This window comes from Ursus americanus, chromosome 9, assembly GCF_024610735.1.
Source record: "Ursus americanus isolate L20-20 chromosome 9, mUrsAme1.1.p, whole genome shotgun sequence".
Taxonomy (NCBI): domain Eukaryota; kingdom Metazoa; phylum Chordata; class Mammalia; order Carnivora; family Ursidae; genus Ursus; species Ursus americanus.
Window position 1 is genome coordinate 30,078,384 of NC_142135.1, and position 26,445 is coordinate 30,104,828.

Consider the following 26,445-nt stretch of genomic DNA (forward strand, 5'->3'; position numbering starts at 1 on the left):
GGGTGCGGTTATGAAGGGTGGGGGACAGAATGCCGGTCCGTAGGGAGTAAGGTGGGTGCGGTTATGAAGGGCGTGGGACAGAATGCCGGTCCGTAGGGAGTAAGGTGGGTGCGGTTATGAAGGGCGTGGGACAGAATGCCGGTCCGTAGGGAGTAAGGTGGGTGCGGTTATGAAGGGTGGGGGACAGAATGCCGGTCCATAGGGAGTAAGGTGGGTGCGGTTATGAAGGGTGGGGGACAGAATGCCAGTCCGTAGGGAGTAAGGTGGGTGCGGTTATGAAGGGTGGGGGACAGAATGCCGGTCCGTAGGGAGGAAGGTGGGTGCGGTTATGAAGGGTGGGGGACAGAATGCCGGTCCGTAGGGAGTAAGGTGGGTGCGGTTATGAAGGGTGGGGGACAGAATGCCGGTCCGTAGGGAGTAAGGTGGGTGCGGTTATGAAGGGCTTGGGACAGAATGCCGGTCCGTAGGGAGTAAGGTGGGTGCGGTTATGAAGGGCGTGGGACAGAATGCCGGTCCGTAGGGAGTAAGGTGGGTGCGGTTATGAAGGGTGTGGGACAGAATGCCGGTCCGTAGGGAGTAAGGTAGGTGCGGTTATGAAGGGCTTGGGACAGAATGCCGGTCCGTAGGGAGTAAGGTGGGTGCGGTTATGAAGGGTGTGGGACAGAATGCCGGTCCGTAGGGAGTAAGGTGGGTGCGGTTATGAAGGGTGGGGGACAGAATGCCGGTCCGTAGGGAGTAAGGTGGGTGCGGTTATGAAGGGTGTGGGACAGAATGCCGGTCCGTAGGGAGTAAGGTGGGTGCGGTTATGAAGGGTGTGGGACAGAATGCCGGTCCGTAGGGAGTAAGGTAGGTGCGGTTATGAAGGGTGGGGGACAGAATGCCGGTCCGTGGGGAGGAAGGTGGGTGCGGTTATGAAGGGTGTGGGACAGAATGCCGGTCCGTAGGGAGTAAGGTGGGTGCGGTTATGAAGGGTGGGGGACAGAATGCCGGTCCGTGGGGAGGAAGGTGGGTGCGGTTATGAAGGGTGGGGGACAGAATGCCGGTCCGTAGGGAGTAAGGTGGGTGCGGTTATGAAGGGTGTGGGACAGAATGCCGGTCCGTAGGGAGTAAGGTGGGTGCGGTTATGAAGGGTGTGGGACAGAATGCCGGTCCGTAGGGAGTAAGGTAGGTGCGGTTATGAAGGGTGGGGGACAGAATGCCGGTCCGTAGGGAGTAAGGTGGGTGCGGTTATGAAGGGTGGGGGACAGAATGCCGGTCCGTGGGGAGGAAGGTGGGTGCGGTTATGAAGGGTGTGGGACAGAATGCCGGTCCGTAGGGAGTAAGGTGGGTGCGGTTATGAAGGGTGGGGGACAGAATGCCGGTCCGTAGGGAGTAAGGTGGGTGCGGTTATGAAGGGTGGGGGACAGAATGCCGGTCCGTAGGGAGTAAGGTGGGTGCGGTTATGAAGGGTGGGGGACAGAATGCCGGTCCGTAGGGAGTAAGGTGGGTGCGGTTATGAAGGGCGTGGGACAGAATGCCGGTCCGTAGGGAGTAAGGTGGGTGCGGTTATGAAGGGTGGGGGACAGAATGCCGGTCCATAGGGAGTAAGGTGGGTGCGGTTATGAAGGGTGGGGGACAGAATGCCGGTCCGTAGGGAGTAAGGTGGGTGCGGTTATGAAGGGTGGGGGACAGAATGCCGGTCCGTAGGGAGGAAGGTGGGTGCGGTTATGAAGGGTGGGGGACAGAATGCCGGTCCGTAGGGAGTAAGGTGGGTGCGGTTATGAAGGGTGGGGGACAGAATGCCGGTCCGTAGGGAGTAAGGTGGGTGCGGTTATGAAGGGCGTGGGACAGAATACCGGTCCGTAGGGAGTAAGGTGGGTGCGGTTATGAAGGGCGTGGGACAGAATGCCGGTCCGTGGGGAGGAAGGTGGGTGCGGTTATGAAGGGTGGGGGACAGAATGCCGGTCCGTAGGGAGTAAGGTGGGTGCGGTTATGAAGGGCTTGGGACAGAATGCCGGTCCGTAGGGAGTAAGGTGGGTGCGGTTATGAAGGGCGTGGGACAGAATGCCGGTCCGTAGGGAGGAAGGTGGGTGCGGTTATGAAGGGCGTGGGACAGAATACCGGTCCGTAGGGAGTAAGGTAGGTGCGGTTATGAAGGGTGGGGGACAGAATGCCGGTCCGTAGGGAGTAAGGTGGGTGCGGTTATGAAGGGCGTGGGACAGAATACCGGTCCGTAGGGAGTAAGGTGGGTGCGGTTATGAAGGGCGTGGGACAGAATGCCGGTCCGTGGGGAGGAAGGTGGGTGCGGTTATGAAGGGTGGGGGACAGAATGCCGGTCCGTAGGGAGTAAGGTGGGTGCGGTTATGAAGGGCTTGGGACAGAATGCCGGTCCGTAGGGAGTAAGGTGGGTGCGGTTATGAAGGGCTTGGGACAGAATGCCGGTCCGTAGGGAGTAAGGTGGGTGCGGTTATGAAGGGCGTGCGACAGAATGCCGGTCCGTAGGGAGTAAGGTGGGTGCGGTTATGAAGGGTGGGGGACAGAATGCCGGTCCGTAGGGAGTAAGGTGGGTGCGGTTATGAAGGGCTTGGGACAGAATGCCGGTCCGTAGGGAGTAAGGTGGGTGCGGTTATGAAGGGCGTGGGACAGAATGCCGGTCCGTAGGGAGTAAGGTGGGTGCGGTTATGAAGGGTGGGGGACAGAATGCCGGTCCGTAGGGAGTAAGGTGGGTGCGGTTATGAAGGGTGTGGGACAGAATGCCGGTCCGTGGGGAGTAAGGTAGGTGCGGTTATGAAGGGCGTGGGACAGAATGCCGGTCCGTGGGGAGGAAGGTGGGTGCGGTTATGAAGGGTGGGGGACAGAATGCCGGTCCGTGGGGAGTAAGGTGGGTGCGGTTATGAAGGGTGGGGGACAGAATGCCAGTCCGTAGGGAGTAAGGTGGGTGCGGTTATGAAGGGTGTGGGACAGAATGCCGGTCCGTAGGGAGTAAGGTGGGTGCGGTTATGAAGGGCGTGGGACAGAATGCCGGTCCGTGGGGAGGAAGGTGGGTGCGGTTATGAAGGGCGTGGGACAGAATGCCGGTCCGTGGGGAGTAAGGTGGGTGCGGTTATGAAGGGCGTGGGACAGAATGCCGGTCCGTAGGGAGGAAGGTAGGTGCGGTTATGAAGGGCGTGGGACAGAATGCCGGTCCGTAGGGAGGAAGGTAGGTGCGGTTATGAAGGGCGTGGGACAGAATGCCGGTCCGTAGGGAGTAAGGTGGGTGCGGTTATGAAGGGCGTGGGACAGAATGCCGGTCCGTAGGGAGTAAGGTGGGTGCGGTTATGAAGGGCGGGGGACAGAATGCCGGTCCGTGGGGAGTAAGGTGGGTGCGGTTATGAAGGGCGTGGGACAGAATGCCGGTCCGTGGGGAGTAAGGTGGGTGCGGTTATGAAGGGCGTGGGACAGAATGCCGGTCCGTAGGGAGTAAGGTGGGTGCGGTTATGAAGGGCGTGGGACAGAATGCCGGTCCGTAGGGAGTAAGGTGGGTGCGGTTATGAAGGGCGTGGGACAGAATGCCGGTCCGTAGGGAGTAAGGTAGGTGCGGTTATGAAGGGCGTGGGACAGAATGCCGGTCCGTAGGGAGTAAGGTGGGTGCGGTTATGAAGGGTGCGGACAGAATACCGGTCCGTAGGGAGTAAGGTGGGTGCGGTTATGAAGGGTGTGGGACAGAATGCCGGTCCGTAGGGAGTAAGGTGGGTGCGGTTATGAAGGGTGTGGGACAGAATGCCGGTCCGTAGGGAGTAAGGTGGGTGCGGTTATGAAGGGCGTGGGACAGAATGCCGGTCCGTAGGGAGTAAGGTGGGTGCGGTTATGAAGGGTGTGGGACAGAATGCTGGTCCGTAGGGAGTAAGGTAGGTGCGGTTATGAAGGGTGTGGGACAGAATGCCGGTCCGTAGGGAGTAAGGTGGGTGCGGTTATGAAGGGCGTGGGACAGAATGCCGGTCCGTAGGGAGTAAGGTAGGTGCAGTTATATGTGCCTTTGGCTCCAGTGAAGAAAATGCAATCTTATGCGACAGAAGCCACCATACACTAAACCTTCAGAATTCTCAAGTTATTTAATTAAACTCACAATTTTTACTTTTTGAAAAAATTTTAAAGGTTTTTATTTACTGATTTGACACAGACTGAGAGAAAGAACAAGCAGGGGGAGAGGCAGAAACATGCTTACACACTTCCCACTAAGCAAGCAGCCCCACGTGGGGCTTGATCCTAAACCCTGGGATCATGACCTGAGCCAAAGGCAGTCACTTAACCACCCGGCAGCCCTAAACTCACCATTTTTAAAAATCACCTAACAAACAATAATGAAATAGGCCACCATGCGTGAGAGTCAGCAGATACAACAACAAAAAAAATTTAAACTCCCAAAACCTGGAGATATTACGACCAAGCAGATTATAAGATTTCTACTTGATCTTTTTACAAATAAAAAAACAGATTTCTTGAAATGAGACAACTAGAAATAAGAACTAAAGAATCTGCAATACTTGGAGATAACATGAAAATACAAAAGCAAAATTAAGAATTATTGAAGACAAAATAAACACAAAGTAAAACATACATGCAATAGTTTCTTGAAAAATAATACAGAAAGAATGCAAAAGAGGCATAACGGAAGGGTTTAGAAGTAGGCTGAGAAATGCTGAGTACTTATGATAGAAACTACAGGTGTAAGATACACAATATTTACCAAATAGAATAACCAAGGAAATCTACATGCAAAATATAGCAAACCTTCAGAACACAAGAGATTAAGTATCTGAAAGGCAACCAGAGAAAAAATCCAGAACACCTACAAGTAAGAAAACAGACTAACAACAGATTTCTCAACAGCTTCAGTCAAAGCCACAAGTCCTTAATGCAGTATCTCCAAAATGTGGAGAGAAAGAACCATCAACTTAGAATTGTGTTGTAAAAAAATTCTTTTTCAAGGTCATTATCAAAATAATAACATTTACAAAAGAGAAAAACCCAGAGTTTACCAGTGACAGACCTTTACAAATGAACATTCTAAATGATATACTGAAGGAGGAAAGATTCTACAAGAGTTATGAAATGCAAGAAGAAATGTTTAACAATTTCCTTGATTAACATGTGGATTAATCTAAAAAGAAATAATGTAAATAATAAAATAAGACAGAACAAAAATATTAGATCTTACACTGTCCCATATAGTATCTGTTAGCCACAAATTGCTATTTAAACTTTTAAAAAATTGGGACACCTGGGTGGTTCAGTCCGTGAAGTGTCTGCCTTTGGCTCAGGTCATGATTCCAGGGTCCTGGGATCAAGTCCCACCTCGGTCTCCCTGCTTCTCCCTCTGTGTGTCACTCTCCCTGCTTGTGCTCTCTGACAAAGAAATAAAAATACAAATAAAAATGTTAAAAATTCAGTTGCTTAAACTAGTTACATTTCTGGTGCTCAATAGCATCAAGTACTGGGGGCCGATCTACTTTGTAAGAATAGAATTACTATAAATATGGAAAGAAACTAAGATGTCACTACTAACAGATTATATGATTGTTTACATAGAAACCCAAATCATCTACCAACAAGATTAGTGTTTATCAAGGTGCCTAAATATAATACTCAAACATTAATGTGTTAATATACACCAGCTACAAATTTAGAAAGCATAATTTAAAATACATTAATACTAAAAATACAACGAAATAGAGATTTTGAAAGACATACAAAAAGTTAAAGGTTTAAAATTTTATTGAAAGCTAAATCACAAATATAAAAAGGGAAACATAACATGTTTATGGATGGAATAGCTATCATAAAAATGTGAGTTCTCCTAAAATTTCACTACAGTCTTAATAGGATTTTTGAGAAATTTGACAAGCTAATTTTAAAAACTTATTTGAAAAAGCAAAGGCCCCAAAATGGGTAAAGCATAACTGAAGAAGGATAAGGTAGGAAACTTGTGTTACCAGATACGAAGCTTTATTATAATGCTAGGTCAATGACTATAGTGTGTTATTAACTCAAGGAGAGACCAGTTGGCCAGTGGAATAGACTAGAGACTGCAGAAACAGACCTATGCATAATAGAACTTCATAATCACAGAATATGACTGATCACTGGAGAAAGGACACAAGCTAATTATATGAAAAAACAATAAAATTATAGTTTATAACATATAATATAAAATTCCAGGTAAATTAAAATTTTAAATCCAAAGGGAAACTTTGGGAAGAAAATATAGAAAATAATTTTTATGATCTCAGAATATGGGAAATATTAACTAAGTGAAAAAAATTGCTAAATTCAACCACATTAATAGAACTTCTGTTTATCAAAAGACACCATAAAGAAAATGGAAATAAACCACAAACTATTTGCAACATACATAAATTCAACAAAGGATTAATATCCATTAAGTACATTCTTAAGAATTCTTATGAATCAACAGGAGAAAGACAAACACCTCACCCCACAAAACAAAAATAATAAAGGACCAAATAGGCATTTCAAATTAGAGAAAATACTAATGGCCCAGTCTCATTGGTAATCAGAGAAGGGTAAATTAAAATCACATCATTTTATTTATATTACATTAAATTACATTAAATAAAAATTCTGATAGCATCCACTGTTGGCAAGGAAATAATGAAAAATATATATGGCTCTAGGGTTATACATTTGGAAAACACTAATTCTGTAAATTGGAACATAAACTTACCTATAACCCAGGGATTTTACTCCTAGTAACAAAACCTAGAGAAACTTGCATATGAGTCCTAGAAGATATGTACAAGAAATGTATAATTGACAATGACTGAAATGATAGAAAAAAATCAGGTAATAAATATCTGACAAAAGTGGATGAATTGATTATGACATAGTCACAGAATATTATATAGTTGTGAAAATGAATTATAGCTACTGGCAACAAGACATATAAATCAAAAACAATGTTGAATGAAAATAGCAAGTTGGAGAAAATTAAATATTATGTAATTATGTAATGCATAATATGTACACATATATAATTAAATTGTGAATTTTACAAAAAGCTTTTTATTTAAGGATTGCGACATAGGTGAAAATTTTATTTTAGAAGATAAGGGAATATGTCTATTACTTCTGGAAGGGAGGTAGAGGAATGGAACTTTGAAGGACTATACCTATAACTCGAAGATGTTGATAACGTTGAGGAGGAAGAATTTACCCTTCAAGGTCCTTCTGGCTGAACTTAAATTGACATGAGATAGATTAACAGGAGAAAATCAAATTTGAATCCAGACAGACATGGAAATTCCAAAGACAGGCAACATGAAGTTTATATGAGCTAAGGAGAGGAGTGGGGGTCTGTGTGTACAGAGGAGAAAGACCTCAGGAACAAGGTGAAAGATGTTTGGAAAACAAAGGTCGCCCCATTATGTAGATAAAAGTGTCTCAGCCAATGAGGAATTCTGTTAATAGCTCTCTTCCTGGTACAAGGAATTTGAGGGTGAGGTAAAGAGCTTTTTCTGAATTTGCTGGGTTTAGATTGCTTTTACCTCAAAATAATGTTCATGCCAAAGTGTCCCATCTTGGAGTGGCCTGCAGTTGGCCCCTATAATCACATTCTAATTTTTAAACAGGGGGTTCACTAGTGTCGGTGGTGTTATGCTTCATGAAGTCACATCCATTATTTATATCGATAATAGAAAAACTCTCTAAAGGCCTGGTATACAAGGGAAACCATTATAAATTTATTCCTAAGTCAACCTGTTTATAAACTTCGTTCAAACCAAAATCGTGATTTATGGCTGACTGGACACGTATTGTGCATTCGCTTTGTGAATACGTAGCCCATTCCCTGCTTCCCTTTATGATACAGCTCATGATTCCTGCCTGTATGCTAATCTACAATATTTTGAGCTTTTACAAGGCATAAGAAGTAATATGTATGAATAACCCTGTAAAAACCTGTTTGTTCTCCAGAACACTTTCTTCCTTGTGAAGAGTGTGTTTTTCAGAAAGTTGTCCTAACGAACTCAAATAAAACTCTTGTTCAATCGGTGTTGGTGCCATTGGCAGGGTATCAGAGGAACTCAACTGAGAACACCGGAGGGTCATCTGAACTCGGCACTCAGTACTAGCGCTGGCCCTTTGTGTCCCTCTGACTTCTCAGCGCCTCACAAGTGTATCTGGTGAGTTCTCCTGATATCTGGATCTCCTCAAATCGGATTGAAGATCCTGTTCCTCAAGCTATTCTCTAGGTGGGAATAACCTTGAGAGATTGAAGTCTCAGATGACCCAAATGGGAGTCTTATGCCATGTCTAAGTTATTTCTCTTATGCACACAATTATAGAAAGCCGGCTACAAGGCTAAGCAACCAGAAAGTAGGAAGTTGTTTTGATGAAACCTCTAACTTTAGGGGAGGAACCAATGTTCACAGAGGAATTCTGGGATTTATTTGGTTCATTTGTTGCTGCAGCTTTGGGCATCTTTACAAAACTAGCCGTATTAGATTGGAAAATGGAAAATGATTAATGGGCCCAGAGATGATACTGCTACCTTGCACTTAGATTTGTTTTAATAAAGGGGAGATATTTAGAAATTGGGCCTTTAATGTCCTCTCCAGAAATATTGAGATTTTCTTTGCATCTTGTTTGTGTATATGTGTCCATATGTGTTATGTGAGATGTTTTTTCTACCTCTGGATGATATTGCTAAGATTAATTTGTAGGGGTGCCTGAGTGGTTCAGTTCATTAAGCATCTGCCTTCAGCTCAAGTCATGATCCCAGGGTCCTAGGATGGAGCCCTGCATTGGGCTCCCTGCTCTGTGGGGAGCCTGCTTTTGCCACTCCCCCTGCTTGTGCTCTGTCAAATTTTTAAAAAATCAAGTTAATTTGCAAAAATCCCTATTTAATGGGTTAAAAAGTTTGTTAAAAGTGCTTATAAAAACTGAGCATTCTAAAACTCAGACAGAGATTAACCCAAATGTTTGATCTAGAAAAATACTCAATATTAAAACTAGTTTAATTAAAATAGACCTGTCTTTTGGAGTTATCAACATCAAATACAATACAGATAACAGCCTTTTATTCTACCTAAATGTACTAGTTAAATTCATATTTTATCTGTTGTAATTTATCTACAAAAAAAGGATGGTTGATTTTGCTTGTCACATGAAGTCTTCATGGGTAATTGTTAAGAACAAGGAGGCTGCTAGATACATTTATAGGAAAACATAAATGGCTTTCAAAGTCTTCAGTGACCTGAAACTTTGAAGTTTTGCTAAGTTAAATGATTAATTGGGTTGAATTCATCAGCTATTCCTTTTCTAAATAACATAGAACTTTAAATTATTGATTACTAGGTTTGTCTGCTTTTGGCAGAAAGGATTCTTGAATCCGTTGGTAAACATGCTTTCTGCTTAACTGAAATTATATTATGAAAAAATTTCTAGAAATTATGAAATATATTCATAAATTTCTGATCTAAGGAATTCTGGTGTAACAGTTCATAATTGATTACTTCTTAATCCTCACAGGAGACTGAAGTTTCTAAAAGTAAAAAAAAAAAAAAAAAAAAAAAAATTAAGATTTTATTTGACAGAAAGAGCACAAACAGGGAAGCAGGAACGGAGAGGGAAAAGCAGGCTCCCCACTGAGAAAAGAGCAGGACCCTGGGATTATGACCTGAGCTGAAGGCAGATGCTTAACCACTGAGCTACCCAGGTGCCCTAAAAATAAAAATTCTGACAACGTATGAGGAATGGGAATACATTTTTCTGAGGGAAAAGAAAGTAATTTTGTCCTAAGAGGAGACTGTTTACAGAGAGAAGGCTCAGAACAAAATCTGAATGAAAAAGAAAATTATAGAAGGTTTGTGAAGGGGACTCTTTAAAAAAAAAAAAAGTTATGCATGGTCAGGAATGACTAAAATTAGAATGAGTTTGAGATTCAGTTTTTTTCTTAGATTATTGGTCTACTTTTTTTTAAACAAGATTTTATTTATTTGAAAGAGTGAGCACAAGTCGGGGGAGGGACTGGACCCTGGGATCATGAACTGAGCTGAAGGCAGACACTTAACTGACCGAGCCACCCAGGTGCCCAATTATTGGTCTACTCTTGATAAGAAATTAAAACCAAAGTTTGTCTTTAGATTATTGAAAGTTAAAACTTCTCTTTTGAAGGGGCTTAAGTTTTGTTTATAACTGTATATAACCTTCTGTAGACTCTTATTGCCACCTTGATTAAATATAAAGTTTATAATAATCTGTAATCCTATCTAGGCAGGCACTTTAGAAGCTTCTGAGGTTTTTTTAACAAAAGTTCCTAAGTATTCGAATTCTAAATGAAGTCTTTTGGACTAACTAATTAGGTTCGTTTATTTGGTATGTTTAAGTTTCGAGGGAGGCTTTGTCAAACCAATGATGAAAAACTTTGGTTACATTGCATAGGTAAAGGCTCTGTGTTAGAAATTATATGACATTCCTAAAGTTTTCATATGTTTTGGTATAAGGTCATGTCAAATGATGTTATGTCACAGAAATAACCAGATTTCCTTGTCACCTCCATTATAATGAATTCTCATCAGATCTTTGTGGCTGTTTTTCAGTCTTTTCACTTTAGCTATTGTTCTGATGCTCTTGTAAAAATGTGTTTCTTCTTCAACGAGACTCATGAAAAGGAATTTTTTACAAACACCGGTTTCTAATATATTTAAATCCTAAAACTAAGCTGAGTAAGAATTTCCAAAACTAATGGGAAAGCTGCATTCAAATAGAACAGGAATTAATAACAGGAGACTAAATGAATTAAGAAAGATGATTATAGTTTAGTGACTTTTGTTTGAAATTTTGCTGGTCCTCTAATGTGTGATCTTACAGAAATAAATGTTTCGACTTGTTTATGAAGGAATATTTTATCTTTTCTCCCTCTAGAATTCAAACTCTGTCAGTGAATATTCTTTCATTCATGGCAATTATTTGCATAAATTCAATAAGAATCTGTTTCCAATGGTGTTCTGTTCCAGAGAACATTGGTTATATTGCCATGTATTTGACTGGAATGTCATATTTGAGACATGTATAGCCTCAGATATGACCAGACAACTTTAAGGAATAAAGGTTGACTGTGCAAAGCAAGAGAGCACCTTGGAAATGTTGACCTGAGACCTTGCTTTCCAAAATTCCCTGTAGCCTTACCAGGTGAGTAAAGAATGTCGCTTCCTGACAGATACAGGGACCTCAGGATATTTTGGGTACATCAAGAAGAAAAATTCACCCAAAACTATAGGTATTGTAGGTAAATCTTGATGTTAAGTATTTGGTTTCTTTTTTTTTTAATTATGCATTCACTTTTATTATATTAGTAACCATACAGTACATCATTAGTTTTTGATGTAGTGTTCCTTCTGACCTTGAGAGGTCATGATCCCAGGGTCCTGGGATTGAGCCCCACATTGGGCTCCCTGCTTGGCAGGAAGCCTGCCTCTCCTTCTCCCACTCCTCTTGCTTGTGTTCCCTTTCTCTCTGTCAAATAAATAAAATCTTTAAATCTGCTTTGCTGGGACCTTTTTTTTTTTTTTTTTTAAAGAACTTGTATGGTAAATCACTATTCTTGCTATGCCTCTTTTTTTTTTTTTTTTAAGATTTTATTTATTTATTTATTTGACAGAGAGAGAGACAGCCAGCGAGAGAGGGAACACAAGCAGGGGGAGTGGGAGAGGAAGAAGCAGGCTCATAGTGGAGGAGCCTGATGTGGGGCTCGATCCCGTAACGCCAGGATCACGCCCTGAGCCGAAGGCAGACGCTTAACCGCTGTGCCACCCAGGCGCCCCTCTTGCTATGCCTCTTAAAGAATTAGGACAAATTTATTAAAAAAGAAAATGTTTCAACAACACATTTTTGTAGATATTTTAATACTATTCATTATATACGGACTAGATCCTGATTTCATCTGGTGTTCTCTAAATGCCTGATACAACACTCCAAACTTTATTTTTCTTCCACCTGACTTGGATCATTTGAGAACTAAAACTGCCCTTTTTCTTGAAGCTCTGCGAACTGACAATGTAAATAGCTTGATGTAAAGAAATCACTGGAGTAGCTCATGTGTAGATAATCTCTGTGCCTATTGCTCAGAGAGCCGCCCAGAGATCATCACAGACATTTAAAGTGCGAACTGGGATAGGAAGTAGATGACATCAGGGTAGATTTCTTTCCCAAGATTTGGGACTAGGTCTGTATTTCTACTCTTCTTTCCTTTAAAATTATAACATTAGGTTTACTATCTTCTATTTGTTTGCTTTTACCTCCCCCTGTATTGCATCATCAGGTAACCATGAGATTGTAACTAATATAACTTTGAATACCACCCTCATACTTTATTATGATGAGAACTTATGCAAAATGTGTAATGACCTCTTGGACATACTCTAGTGTTCCTTTAACTACACTGGTGCTTAGATATTATAAGGAACTGCTATTAGAAAAAACCTTTCAGGAAGGCTTAATTTAACCTAAATTATATAGAACACTCAACATGTTGATTCTATAAACTTACAGGATAATTTATTAAGAAAGGTTCCTGCATACAATGGGAGAAATAGGGGCAGCTTGTCCAATATGCCAAAACATCCATGTACTCACAAACCCTGTTTTTTGTGAATAGAATAGCCTAAGACAAAATAAGAAAAGACAACGGGTATCTAACAAAGCTACTACTTTAAGAGTGCCCTGGTGGATTCAGCTACCTCCTAACTCTAACCACAACCAAGAAGATTCTGAGGTAACTATGGGTCAAAGCCCTTCTTTATTAACTACAGACACCGAAAATGTACAGCTCCCTTCATCTCTGGAAAATCATTTAAAGACTCCTGTAACTTATATAAATGTTCAATTACTGCCTTGGTACCCAAACTTACAGACAACCTAAATTATGTTTTTTAACATCTTAAAAAATACAATATAAGGGGCACCTCAATCAGTTAAGCATCTGCCTTCAGCTAAGGTCATGATCCCAGAGTCCTGGGATCGAGCCCCACATCAGGCTCCCTGCTCAATGGAAAGCCTGCTTCTCCCTCACCCTCTCCCTCAAATAAATAAAACATTAAATTTTTAAAGTTTTATTTTTTTATTAAAGTAATCTTCACACCCAATGTGGGGCTTGAACTCACAACCCTGAGATCAAGAGTATGTGGTCTACTGACTGTGCAAGCCAGGCACCCTAGGAACTATTTTTAATACCACCAGAGTTCTTCCCATTGGAGGAAGATGGGCGTATTATCCAAAAATTCTTGTTGGATTCCAATATCCACTGACCTCTGTAAATTTAGGCAAAATATGTGGTTATGCCCTAAACAACAATGCAGCCCTGAATTCGTTCCCATCTGGCCTGTAACAGCCAGGCCTCTGCAAACTAACATGGTATATGCAAAAAAGATTTTGTGGAATGTTTATAAAACACCTCTGTAATCCTCTGATTTATTTGGAAACCAGAGTACTTTTTATCATAACACTACTGTTACGTGGTACAATACTGGCTTTGCAACTCAACAGAATTGCATGATGCTAACAAAACCTACACTGATGTTGATGACCAAATGTTTGGAGAGAGAGCTATTATAGCTTGTGGCTGTTGTAATTCTATGGAAACCAATTAGCCAGAGAAATCCTTACATATAGTAACAGAAAATACACCATTTTAAACCAATCAGCTCAAATGTATCACAAGGCACAAATAAGAAGGTAAAGAGATACTCTAAGATTATCAAAATACTTGTAATGGATTTTCTTTGTAATTTTGTACCTATTCCTCATTGGTTACTTCAATTGTTAGTAATTGGATTTTTATTACTAATTCTGCATGTCTACTATAAATGTTACCAAAAAAGGTAAAGGCAAACTTACCCCAAAGCACATGTACAATGTTTCCATAACAATTTGATCCCAAATTGATCTAAAAAAAAAAAAAAAGTCTATTTAAGGCCATACTCTTGACCTCCCCACGTAGACACCTAGCATCGAGGGACAAAATAATGACCATCGATGCTGTCAAAAGATTATTGATCAAAAGAGAAATGATGAGAGAAAAACTGTTAAGGCCTGATTTATAAGGGAAGCCATTTTAGATTTCTTCCCAAGTCAACCTGACTGTTCAAACCAAAAGCCTGATTTATGGCCCACCAAGCATATATCATACATCTGCTTTGGGAATGAGTAGCCTAAAGGAAAACCATCTTGTTCCTGAGATACCAAACAACACCCCTATTCCGTGCATTCCTTTATGATAAAACTTATGATTCCTGCCTATTTGCTAATCTATAACCTCTTGAGTTTTTGAGAGATGTAAAAAAGCCTAAACCCTGTAAAAACCGTTCATGCATCAGAACACTTTCTTCTTGGCGAAGAACATGTTTCCCTAACTTGGGCTCAAATGAAACACTTTTAGAGATTCTAAAAGCTTTGTTCGATTTGCATCAACAATATGTATTAAAATTACCTAACACTTAAATCAGATCTTTTGTGTATTGTTTGTTTATAACCCTGAATTTGCTAAAAATGGTAAGAAGGGTGCATTAAATGCATGAGTGAACATAAGAAAAGCATAAATTGGAGCCAGACTGACCTGGATTCAAATTTTTGTTTTGATGCGAGCTGTATAATCAGGAATTAGATACTTAAGATCTCTGAATGTCAGTTTCCTTTAATAATACTTAGTGTGGGCCTACTATGTGCTAAGTACTGTTCAGGGCACTAGAGATAGAATGGTGAACGAAATGCATACAATGTGTTGCAGAAGCATATGTAGAAAGGTTACATATGCTACAGGAGCTGCAAATGGCTGGCCGGCAATGAGCCGTAGTCTTGATGTCAGACCCGAGTCAGTGCCCTTTTAGATGAATTTCTGTGGACATTATGCCATAGGCTGTTCTTTCACCACTTCTGGGAATCTATGAAATGCAGTCAGGGACATTTTACATCAAACTAATATTAATGGTAGATATTAATATCTATTAGTAATAGATATTAATGATAATATTGGTAATCTGCCCTTTCAGCCAATCTACCAAATTCTTCATGGTGTGAGATTGGGTTGACTAGTGTACAAGGGGCTGACTCTGTAGAGAAGTCTTTAATATAACTTTATCAGGGACTAGTAATCCCTGACACACTTAATTGTGCCTTTCCCCATTTATACTCACTCTCTCGAACCACCCCTAGTGTCACTGGAAAGAGGATTTCTCTTTGCAGACATCAGGATCGTAGTTCTCCCCCTTCCTATCTGCTCATCTCACTTTATGGGTCTCATTCTTTCTCACTGGCACGTGCCCACTGAGCTCTTGGACATTCAAGCAGTCCTGAGGCTACGGTTATTGACGCTGGGTGCGTAACCATGAATCCTGAGCTAACATTTGCTCCAAAGGGACATGAGAGAAGAAAAAATTCTATCCTCACATAACAAACACCTAAGAGAAAAATACAATGAAAATCTTATAATAGTATGGTTAGTATAAAAATGAAATTTGTGTATGTGATATTTATAGGAATGTAATAAAAATCCCTCACATTCAGCAAAAAGGCAGCTCATATGTCACACAAAGAACTTACTGAAACCAGGAATAAATTCCTCTAGAAGAATATGCATCTGAAATATGGGCATAAAAAAATCATTAAATTCTTAGCATCTAAAAGAAGAAAAGAGGAATAAAAACAAAGTCAAAGACATTTGCACAAGTCGTATTTGGGAAATTACCAACTGCGAGAGCAAAGCAACAAAATGAGACCTGAATATGTATTCAGAGAGTTACTGGTGGGAAAGTGTGAGCAAAAACCAAGACAGAAGATCAGAAGCATTTAATTTCCTAGGGAAAGGGGTAAGGAGGGGGGTAGTGCTCTGTCAACCCAAAACTCAGAGGCTGACACTGACCTTCCTGAAAGGGCATTCATTTTCAAGCACCTCAAAGCTTAAAAGAACTACATCAGACCACAGGGGAGATTTTAAATATTAAATGTGTTTTTCCATTGTTTTTACCTCTGGCAGTATCTATATCTGAAACAAGAAGTCTTGGCCCATTTACAAACAAAACACATATTTAAAAAAAAAAAATGCCACTCTGACTAGCCCATCATACCATTTTTCTAAACAGTTAACGATTTCCAGCCCATGGGATTAGGAGATCCTAGAACGGTTGGCCTACTAGCTGGACCTTTTTTGAGCTAATTCTTTACAGACCAGTGGATGTTCACCTACCACAATTGGTGACTGGGAGTTCTTTGTCCTACTAGAATAAATGGGATTCTGAGCACAAGCAAGAGTCAAAATTCTGGAAAGCATAGGATCCAGACACTGTAGACAGCTTCATTAAGAAACTGAGATGGATGTTAGCCTGTATGAAATTTATTTATGTGATCTACTTATCAATAAGTATCCTCATGCAAATCACGCTTTGCTCCAAACTGTTTTCTACTCTTTTTACACGTTTTAATTAAATAAATCCCCATTTAATTGGGGTAGTACTCATTCCTTTTGCTTGCTTTGCAAGTCCCCATGGTGTTTTGCAGACAGAGTTTTAGTCCCTCTAAACAAAGTATGATTTTTCCATTAGGATGAACAAAAGAGGCTACTTACATCTGGGTAGTGTGCGGTTGCAGATTTCTACAAAACGGCCCTGGGAAACAAAAGTCAGGTCACAAATCCTTTTCTCAAAGGCAAATACAGTTCCTACTTTTGAGCCAGGCAGAAAGCCAAACCTAGAATAAGAGAAGCCATATGTATGTGTTTGAGAGAAAGTTGCCTACAAAAGTAGGGATTTTCCCCAAATAATGAAGTTAACTTTTTGATCGCTTTAGGAGAATGATGACAATGTAAAGGTCACACTACAAACTCTAAAAATGTTTTACAAATACTTTGAGGTAATTTTTTAAAAAGAAGAAACAGCAAGATAAAAGGGCCACAGCCTTCATCAAGACTGATTAATGCAGAGAGGGCAAGTATGACATTTAAAGGTTCACCAGTTTCCCTACACTCGAGTACAGCTGAAACTTGTTCCCAGATATTTTTATCCATGTCCAAAAGCAGAAAGATCTCTGACTTATTAGGGGAGAGCCCATAAAACTGCCCACCCTCAACCCCTTTCTGATCTTCATTTGTGCTTAATAAGATATGAGAAAAACAAATGAGCATTCTAGGGTTACCATCAGAAAATTTTCTACACATCAGCACAGTTCAAGAAGATTGATCCTCAGGTCGCCAAGCTCAGAAGCATCTACAGATCTTCTGAACAAGTCGTTCTCCACTGGGAGCAATTTGCCCCTAGGGAACACTTGGCATGTCCAGAGACATTTTTATTCTTACAACTGGAGAGTAGGAGACGCTACTGGCATCTAATGAGTAAAGGCCAGGAATCCTGAAAATATCCCACAGTACACAGGACAGCCCTTGACGAGAAAGCATTATAGCCCCAAATATCAAATGCAGAAATTGAGAAACACTGTTGTAGATCAGTGTCTCCTGGATCAGCCCACTCTGTGAGGAAGCATGGTCTTCTTACTGGTTTTTGACCTTTGGCTCTTCATTGTAAGCAGGCATTTGGAGCCAGAACTCCCCTGCTGTGTATGTATCAGTTGGGGGTGAGGGACATGGTTTCTCTCCTTTTTTCCAAGTTGGGAGGCCCTCCTTGTAAGCAATTATTTGGAGTCCATAGCTCTGTTCTCTCTTCTAACAGATCTGGCTCTCAGATCCTGACCTGCTCTGGCCTAAAAAGAAAGACACAAAAGGGAGGCTGGAGCCAAATAAAATGTTATTCTTTCATTTTTCTCAGCTCACCTGGAATATTCTAAGTTAAGCAGAGTGACATTTGGAGTTTGCTTCTACCTTTAGGCCAAACAGTATGTTTGACAAGGACTATAAACGAAAGTAGATTTCGGGGCGCCTGGGTGGCTCAGTTGGTTAAGCCTCTGACTCTTGGTTTTCACTCAGGTCATGATCTCAGGGTTGTAAGATCAAGCCCTACATCAGGCTCCATACTCAGTACAGAATCTGCTTAAGAGTCTCTCTCTCCCTCTCCCCTTTTTCCTGCTTGTACTCTCTCTCTCTCTCTCTCTCATAGCTTGGATATTTGAATTCCACTTCATGGTATACAATTGTATTATGAATTCCCATATTGATATATTTAATCAAGAAAAAAATTCCCATACAATTGTATGTATGAATTCCCATACTGATATATTTAATCAAGAAAAAAAGCCCCAAATGTTTAAATTTTCCTCTATTTAAAAACATTTAAATATATACTTACAGTACAAAGTGGCCAATGTTGTTTTCTTGGAAGAAAAAAAATATTCTGGGATGATATACTTCATTGATTTTGGTGTTAGTAATGGTAGAAACCGACAAGAAAAATACAGACGTTGTAAAAATTTTCCTTAGCAAAGTAATAGGTTTGGAAACTTTGCTGGTTCTCCATTTACTCATTTGAAATTTTACTGATCCGTGAAACCCAAAATTCTGGAATCACTGTTCTAGTCTGGTCAACAACTAAATAGTCAGGGTCTTTGCTTAAGCGACTCTGCTGGCGAGGAATTTTCTGCTTTCTGAGTGAGGAAGACCATGTCATATTTGGCCAGTCCTATTGGGCAGTTCTTTATGTTGCAGTAAAACATAACATTTGCAAACATCCTCCCGCAATTTCTTGGTTCTTGGCTCTTGTTCTACCCTGCAGGTCACAGCAAATGAGCCGAATTCCACTTCTATAGGACAGCAATAAGTAATGACGGTTACCATATCCATCTTGGAGTTCATCTTCTCCAAGCCAAGCATTTATTAGTGCTGCACCGACACAACCCGATAGCTCCTCTCTACGTCGTGGTCATTGTCCTCCAAATAGCTTCCAGTTTCTATAAAATTGAACACCATAAGTTTTAGCTGAAACAAAGTCTATTCTATCATTTTTCTGTTTTAGACATTTCACTTATACCGTTTGAAGGAAAAACTGGATTTGTTGTCAGGCCTTAGTAATATTGACCCATGAGATTATAGTTAAATCAAACCATAGATATTTAAATGAATTCTTCCTCCAACTCCTATGCCCTCGACTGTGTACACAGTCAATTGGTGGTGTTTCTATTTGATTCAAGGTTAGGATTTTTTTTTAATTCATATCCCAAATTTCATCTTGTTATTGTCAGCACATTGTTCCACACTGCTGAGATTTTAAGAAAATATTTTTCTTATAAGATATTTCAAACATTTGGAAAAAGAGATGAATATAACGAAAACTCATGTGGCCAAACCCAAATGCAATACATATTAACATTAGACCGTATTTTCTCTAGGTTATGTTTTTAAGCAAACCAAACATTAACTATAGTTGCAGCCCAACTGAGAACTCTGAAATCCCATCCCCTACCCTCTTCTCCCTAGTTAAACCACTATCCTGAAGGTGCTATGTATACTTCTCATCCCAGATTTATATACCTAATTCTACATATACAAATAGCTATAGACTATACATACTTTTAAATATACCATAGAGGGGCACCTGGGTGGCTTAGTCATTAAGCATCTGCCTTTGGCTCAGGTCCTGATCCCACGGTCCTGGGATCGAGTCCCACATTGGGCTCCCTGCTCAGCGGGAAGCCTGCTTCTCCCTCTTACAACCCCCCCTTGTGTTCCCTCTCTCACTCTCTGTCAAATAAATAAAAAATTTTAAGTCAATCAATCATAGAATATGAATCACTCTATAGCTTGTCTTTTTTTTTAACTCTTGTTTCTGACCCTTATCCTTGTTAAAACATGAGGTACCAGTTTTTTCATTTTCAATTGCCCATTTATCCAGTCTATTTTCTCCATTTCAAACAATACTATTATGCACATTTTTAAACACATCATCTTATATCCATGTATAATAGTGGCCATAGGACAGACATCTAGAAATAAAATGTCTGCATTATGATTATTTATCATTACTTTTAATAGATATTGTCAAATTGCTTTTTAAATTGATAGTACTAATTTATGTTTCCATTAATAGTGATTGAGAGTTTGCATTATTCCACATCCTTGGCAATACTTGGTGTCTTATGGGTTAAATTGTGTCCTCCTCCAAAATTCATAAAGTCATGTTAAAAATTCTATATTGAAGTCCTTATCAATATCTCAAATGTGACCTTATTTAGAAATGGGTCACTGCAGATAAAATTAATAAAATTAGGTCATATTCAAGTAGGGCGGGTCCTAATCCCATGACCGGTGTCCCTAGCAAAAGGGGAAATTTGGACACAGGGAGAATGCCATGTAAAGATAAAGGCAGACAGATACTGCAGTCACGTAGCAGAAGTCAAGGAACACCAAAGATTGCCAACAAACCCCCAGAAGGTAGGGATTGTCCTTCACGGCTTCCAGAGGGGGCCGACACTTTGATCTTATTCTTCTAGGCTGCAGAACCACGAAACAATAATTTGTTGTGCAAACCACCCTTTTGTGATACTTTGTTACACCAGCTTTAACAATCTAGTATACTTGGTATTACCTGACTTTTCAAATGTTTGCCAATATAATAGATATAAGAATCTTATTTTTATTTTCCTCCACTAATGACAGCGAACATATGCATTGCTAATTTGGGTTCCCTCTTCAAAGAATTATCTTTTTAATCTCTGCCTACTTTTAACTGATTTACCTTCAAGTCTGATGACTATTTTTTACATAAATACTTTACTTATTCAACAATACTTTTCTTTATGAAACAGGTTCTTGTATCATGATTAAAGTTATTCCTACCCTGAGGTCTTAATATCTTCTACAGTTTTCTAATAATTTAAAGTTTTGCTTCTCACAATTTGTTCTTTAATCTGACTGGATTTGAATTTTGTGTATAAAACGAGGCAAGAATTTATCATTTTTTATATTTGGATAATCAATTTTCCAAGAACCATTTATTTATTTATTTAACCAAAAAGTGAACAGCAGCATTGTTTTTAATGAATTTTAGTCCAGACCACAAAGCAGGGCACTAGCTGTTGCCCCAACTTGTTAGTATACACATAAACAGCGGCTTTTTGTTCCCCCATAAAAGCAAGTGACAGAAGTATATCGGATGGATAGGATAAGACATTTGAATCTTGTATTGAAAAATCAGTCTGGAAGCTACTACTACTGTTGCAGTGTAAAACGCTTTCATGTACTTTTTGCCCCACACCCACCCCATTTATCAGTTCAAATTCTGGGACTTTCTTGATCAAGAGATTTTGTGGGAGAATTAGTGTACAAGGGTCATTTTTCTTGGTTTTGCTGCTGCTGTCCTTTCCCTCTGCTGCTGGATGAGTGAGGGAGCTGGCACAGTTCTTCAGGAGCTCTTCTGAAGCACTTTGACCATGATGATTTTCACTTAAGTAGGTGCCTGCAGCCCATACTCTCCCAGCTTCTGGCTACGCGGGACATCTTCTGGCCACGGAATGGTGATTGGGCCCCAAACACATCAGAGCAGTTGATCCACACAGTGCCAGCCTGGAGGGCTTGGGACAGATAATTGGCCTTGCCCAGTCCTTGGTGAAGACAGCTGCAGCCAGCCGATAGTTGGACTTGTTGGCTCTCCCAGTGACTTCCTCTGTGGTCTTGAACTTCAGGATCTCCATCATTGGCCCAAAAATCTCCTTGACAGTAGTCATGCTGACTTGTACATCTCTGAACAAGTGGGCTGGATGAAGTAGCCACAGTCAGAAATCCCCCCTCCATCATACAGCAGACCAGCCCCCTCCTCCTTCCCAGATTTGATATAACCAAGGACCTTCTTAAACTAAGTTTCATCTACCTGAGTTCCCTGGCTGTCAAAGGGTTCCCAACTACAAAAGACCTGGCCCGGGTGATGCTCTGCTTCACAGACTCAGGGTAAATATCTTCTTGCACAAAGGTCTGGGAGCCTGCACAGCAGCACTGGCCCTGGTTGAGGGACAGGGCAAAGTGGGCCTGCTCCATGGCCCAGTTCATGTCTGCATCTGACATGATGATATTGAGGCTTCTTCCCCCCCCCCCCTCCCCACCCTGACTCCAGGGTCACTCTCTTGAAATTATTGCTCCCTGCAGCAACCTAGACCAGGTGGCCAACCTCAGTGGAGCCTATGAAGGCCACTTTGTCCACATCCTCACAGGAGGTGATGGTGGCCCCCTCTGTGGGGCCAAATCTAAGAATATTAACCATACCAGGGGGAAAGCCAGCTTCCTTAATGAGGTTGGTCACATAGAAGGTGGTGAGTGGAGTCTGCTCATCTTCCTTCATCACAACCTTTCCTGTTGCCAGGGCTGGGCCCAGTTTCCAGGCTTGCATCAGGAATGGCAAGTTCCACACAATGATCTGCCCTCACACTCTGATAGATTCATGGTGGGTGTAGCTGAAAAAGTTCCCCTCCATGGGAATGGTTTTCTTATCAGCCCAACTTATCAGCCCAACTTATCAGCCCAACTACAGTAATAACGGAGGCATCTGAGGACCATGTCCAGATCCACCAGGTAGATGACATAGGATTTGCTGTTATCCAGGGTCTCCAAGGCTGCCAGGTAGGTCCAGTCTTGCTCAATCAGATCAGCCAGGCTGTTCAGCAGGTGGCCTGTGTCAGACACGTCCATGTGGTGCCAGGGTGAGCCCAGCTGGAAGGTGGCCTGGGCCACCTTTACTGCCCTGTCCACAACTTCCTTGTCTCCTTTAGCTACCTGACAGATGACTTCTCCTGTGGAAGGATTGATGGTGGGGAATCTTTTCTTGCTGACAGCATTGTGTCACTCATTGTTTATGAAGATCTGGTTATAGAAGACTTCGGGCTGCTGGCTGGGGGTTGGCATGGCCTGGGTGGCAGCAGCAGACACAAGGTGATGGCCTAGGCTGGGCCCAAGGCAAGCAGTGTGCAACATGCTGTGGTGGGAGCAGGCATGCAGGACCTCCGAGCACCATTTATAATTCTCAGTATTTTGTTAATTTGTACGGGCATTTTGGTCACAGTTCATGCTCCCATATATGTGCAGCCATACTTCTGGGCTCTCTTCTATTGGTCTTTTTTTGTCTAATTCTGTGGTACTACAACACTGACTTAACTATTAGAGCTGTGAAGTTTTCAGTGACATGAAAAAAAAAACTTTTTAGTATCATTTTCCCCTCAATTCCTAATTACAGTGCATTGTCATTAGAGAACATAATTGGTATCATCTTGAGTCTATAATAGATTAATTATTAAAAGGAGTCTTTTTCCATCTGTTTTAGAGTAGTTGCTAAGTAGTTTGCAACACTCAGCCCAAGAACCACATTCAGGGAAAATATGTGCAGGAGGTGAGAAGAAAGAACTTCTTTCCCCCCTCCACAGGTAAAAGAAAGAGATGTCTTCTTATACCTATTAAGGAGCTTTAAGAAAAATAGCTTGATTCCAGTCTTCTGGAGCTTGAATAGCAATGTTACTAGTAGAAAAAAGGGGACATTTATCATTAGAGGCAGAAGTTAAGCGTAGAGGGAATAAGCAACCAGCTAAAGAGGCACAGCCTGCATCAGGGAGCCACAGACAAATGTTTCCAGCTGGGCAATCTTTGAGGAACCCCTTGCGACTACCCTCAAGAGAAACATTCAACTTTGAACATCCCCTGAACATCAACATAGATGTGCATAATAGCAGGCAAATAAAAGTTTTCTCTCTCCTCTTCCTCTCCCACTTTTGTCTACTATCAAATTCAAGACGAGAGGATATAGAGAAAGAATTGATGAGACTGGATGAAGGAACCAAACAAGGAAATCATGCAACTAAGTAAGCGTGCCTCTTTCCCCTGTGTTAAGCTTTCAGTGAGAAAGGGAAAAATATTTCACTTGAATGAAATTGGAAATTTTTGTTATTCACTGTAATATATATTCCTCTTATACACATGGAACATTTACAAAAATACAAAAAAAATACCCTCAATACATTTTAAATAAAGATGATAATCTTTCCTCTGATGATTATATAATAAATTAGAAATTGGTAAGAAAATTAATGCTTTAAAATCTTGTATTTTTGGCAAACATGACGTATTTCCAAGCACTTGTGTTAAAGATTATGATTCCTAGAAGGACATCATATTAGTACTTCTTCCAAAAATATACAACCTGAATCTAATCATAAATAAACATTAGACTGAATAAAACTGAGAACAGCCTACAAAATAAATGACCTGAATTCTTCAATATACCAATGTCATGAATGACAAAGAAATTGCTAAAGAATTATTCCAGATTGAAGGAGGCTAAAGAAATATAAAAGCTAAATATAATGAGTGATTCTGGATTTGACTGTAGACTAGGAGGTGGAAAGGCTATGAAGGTGATGACTGAGGCAAAAGTAAAAACAAGAAGAGTATTATGAACAACTTCATAATATCTTTTAAAACCTAAATATATGAATTTATGTAAAAGTATAAGGTATCCAAAATTGAATCAAAAGTGAATAGAAATATTGAATAAGAAGCATTAAAGAAACAAAGTACAGTCAACAGCTTTCTCCCACCTCACCCCCCAGTGGTCCTAGATTTTACAGATGAGTTCCACCAACCGTTCAGAAGCAGATAACACTGAAAGAAGCTGCCCAAGGAAATAGCAAATGCTGCCCAGCCTAATTAACAGGCAGAGATAATATTCAACCAATTCTTACTTATACACTTGTATTAGTTGCTTACATTCTGATTAGCTATGCCCCATAACGATTAAACAGTGAACATTGTCATTTTGAATGGTAGTTTGAATATTACTCAGGAAAAGTATAATTAGAATTCCAAAATCAGATGACAAAACAAGTAATACAATTTCATTTATGCATCTGGAAGCAAAAATCCCCAATAAAATTTGGTTTTAAAAAATTCAACATTTTTAAATCATGCATTATAATCACTTAATATTATCCAAGGAAAATTCCACATGAAGAAATCATTCAATGAATGAATGAATGATGTCAATGGAACTTGTGAACCAAAGGTCATCTAAAATCTTCTCCATAAAAGCAATACGAACACTGGCAAAAATTGTCCAACTTTTTCAGAACCTGAAAATTAACTAAAGACTAAAACAATCTGGGGAGCATTTATTCAAGAACAGCTGAATCTCAGTAACAACACTACCTTTGTGGCATTTGAACTTGGCCTGTTTCCATACCTGACTCCCCAGCTCCATGGTAGCTTTGAAAACCAATAATTCCACAATCACAGGGAAAGCAAGAGCATAGCAGTCACTGGAGGGAGGAAAGGATTGGAGCTCTCCAAAGCCCCAGATAGCTGTCATTATTTGACTTGTCTGGCAGTTCCCATGAAATCTTCACTAAAATGACTTGTCTTTATTTGAATTGACCCAAGTTTGCCTAATGCAAACACCTTTTTTTTTTTTCCCCTTAAGGGGTTTGTCAAAGACATTAAGCAGCAACTGTTTAATATCTTAGCTGCCTGAGATACCAATAATGGCTGGGGCAAACAACAAGCTGGTCAAACAACTTAAAGGGAAGGAAAAAAAAAAAAAACTTTTAAAAAATGGGGGGGGGTTAAAATTAAAAAAATATAATATCTACAATGAAAATTTTACCAGAGAGACTCAAAAGCAGATTTGAGCTGGAAGAATGAATCTGTGAACTTGAAGGTAGTTCAAGGAACAGATCTGAGGAACAGAGAGAAAAAATGAATAGTGAATACAGGCTCAGAGACCTGGGGAATACCATCAAATGTTCCAGCACACATATAACAGAAGGAAAGAGAAAGGGAAAAGAATATTTGAAAAAATAATGGCTGAACACTCCCTGATTTTGTGGAAAATATTAATTTACACACCCAAAAAAACTCAACAAAATTCAAGTAGGATAAGCTCAAAGACATTCCCACTTACACATATCATAATCAGGCTGTTGAAAAAAAGAGATAAAGCGTTCTTAAAATGGAACAACTATTGGGGAAAGTAACATTTTTGCTTTATGTTTTTACTAAATGTTCTAAAACACTGAAAATTCCAATATTCTATGAAAGGCAGTATATTCAAATGTCAAAGTATTATGGATTTCTTAATAGGAAATATTCTGTGCCTCCCTAAGTCTGGCTTTGGATACCCTACAAATATTGATTGAATCTGCCCCATTTGACCTACCTAATAAATAGAATCAGCTGGAATAGAAATGTTGATTGCAAAATCTTTTCATTCTCTGTGATAAATGATTCCTCCCCAGACCAGTCTTAGTCACTGTGCCAGTGCTCGGTCATATTATGTCTTTAGAGGATGCACGTCCTAGAGAGCAAACAAATCTCAATCTTCTCAATATCCTTCCGCCCATTACTGACAGTGATACAAGGGTCCCATTGGAAAGACGATACTGAGGAAATAGCCGGATAGAGGGGGAAAAAACCACATAATTTTATAGTTGGTTCTACCCACTTGAAACAGCTACTATAAAAGTGATAAATTGAGGAACTCAGCCCATCTTGAGCCAAAAAATCTC

At 40.6% G+C, this 26,445-nt stretch overlaps 1 long non-coding RNA gene and 1 pseudogene across 1 annotated transcript in view; both read right to left on the reverse strand.

Annotated features, from left to right (window-relative positions):
• Positions 1-18,743: 18,743 nt before the first annotated feature.
• The window catches only part of LOC148109434 (uncharacterized), a 140,704-nt gene continuing 133,002 nt past the window's right edge, over positions 18,744-26,445 (reverse strand). Inside the window, exon 3 of the long non-coding RNA XR_015725631.1 lies at positions 18,744-18,861. This is a non-coding gene — a long non-coding RNA (uncharacterized LOC148109434). The remainder of the gene's footprint in view (positions 18,862-26,445) is intronic.
• On the reverse strand, positions 21,312-22,870 carry LOC123797966 (aldehyde dehydrogenase, mitochondrial pseudogene; annotated as a pseudogene).